Here is a 1,471-nt window from a genome sequence, read left to right as displayed (position 1 = left end):
GGGGGCACAGGGCGCGCCAAAGCGCGCGGCGCGGGGCGCAACCGGCTGACGAATCACCGAGCAGCAAAGTTGGTGCGGTGGCGGCGGGTAGGGCAATAGACCGCGCGCGAAGCAAATAATCTATGTATTTGCCGCGGACCGCGCGACCGAGCCCTCCTATAGCTCGCCGATGCGATGGGGGGCCGGGGGGGGGGGCGCCACCCGGTGACGGTTAGCAGTAATTACTGCGAGCAGAGAGGATAGAGTGGCGTGGCGTTGGCGTGCAAGACTGTTGGAAGACGCTCGCGAACAGGATCCGCCCAAGCTCGCGTATGCCGCGACACCCTTTTCTGGTGCGCGGGGCGTATATATTGTATTACTGTTCCCTGGTCTCATGACGCGGTGGTCGTCGGTGCGTCGACCCGGCGCGCGGCGGCGACGCGGGGCATCGCACCCTTCCGCACGCACGCTACTCCCCCGCCGCGTGCCCCGCGTGCCTCCAGGGGGGACAGCCCCCTCGTGCTGGACAGCGCGACGCCGAGGTGGAGGAGGAGGAGGACGAGAGCACTTGTCTGCCGGGCAGGAAGGCGTCGCCCGGGCCGGCCGGCCGGCCTTATCGGGAGCCCTAATCAGGGCCGTGACTGGGGCAGGGCCGCGGGGCCGCGGGGCAGGGCCCGCAGGGCGCGCGGAGCCAAGGTGACATCCTCCTACACGACGGGCTCCCCGCTGCTTCTGGAAGCAGGAAGTGCATGACGGGGGGAACGCCGCGCCCTGAAGTCAGCGACGCGAGGGAGGGCGTGGGGGGCTATTGTCTATACGCGATAGGAGATCGACCATCCTATACCCGACTGTGTTGCTTTAAATGTCACGGCGTGTGTGGGAGGGGAGGACGGTAGGACGGTCCCAGGTATACTAGGGAGGGGTGTGGCGCCACCAGAGACGTTCGACAGTATGGAACTCTTTCTCGGCGTCGACGCTGTCGTTTGTATTGCCCCTCCTTCCCGCCGTTTAAGCTTTTCCAGAAAGAAACACCGCCTGGGTCCTGGGTCCGTCCTTCTGGCTTGAATAAAATGAATAGGCGAAGGGGGTCATGAAGGGGGTTGGAGTGGGGGAAGGGGTCGGAAGGTGGAGGAGCCGCCCAAGGAAGACCGTTTAGCATAACGAAGGTAATCAGTTTAGGATCTCACGTACAGGCCGATGGCAGCCGATTATCCCCGCGGAACCGTTTGTTTTATTACGGAACAACCTGGTCCTCGTTCGTCATGGTGCATCATTGGGTGATTCGCCCGCCTTTGTGACGCGAACGGTAGGGCAAGGACACGGCGCCGCCTCCGTCCGCTTCTCCACGAAGCTCCTCCTCCTCTCGACACCTCCCCCCGGAGCGGTGCCGCACCTGCTCGGGTGGACGTGGAAATGTGTGGAAGGGTGCGACGGTGCTCTGCGGGGCGTGGCGGGGCGTGGCGGGGCGTGGCGGGGCGTGGCGGGGCGTGGC

The 1,471-nt window shown here is 65.2% G+C and overlaps 1 protein-coding gene across 1 annotated transcript in view; it reads right to left on the bottom strand.

The window, feature by feature from the left end:
* The window catches only part of LOC127749102 (uncharacterized), a gene marked incomplete in the record, with an annotated part of 6,488 nt that overhangs the window by 512 nt on the left and 4,505 nt on the right, over positions 1–1,471 (bottom strand).

Source organism: Frankliniella occidentalis, unplaced genomic scaffold, assembly GCF_000697945.3.
Source record: "Frankliniella occidentalis isolate FOCC.00 unplaced genomic scaffold, Focc_3.1 Scaffold31, whole genome shotgun sequence".
NCBI lineage: Eukaryota > Metazoa > Arthropoda > Insecta > Thysanoptera > Thripidae > Frankliniella > Frankliniella occidentalis.
Note: the sequence above shows the minus strand (reverse complement) of the source record. Positions and strands in the feature narration are given on the sequence as shown.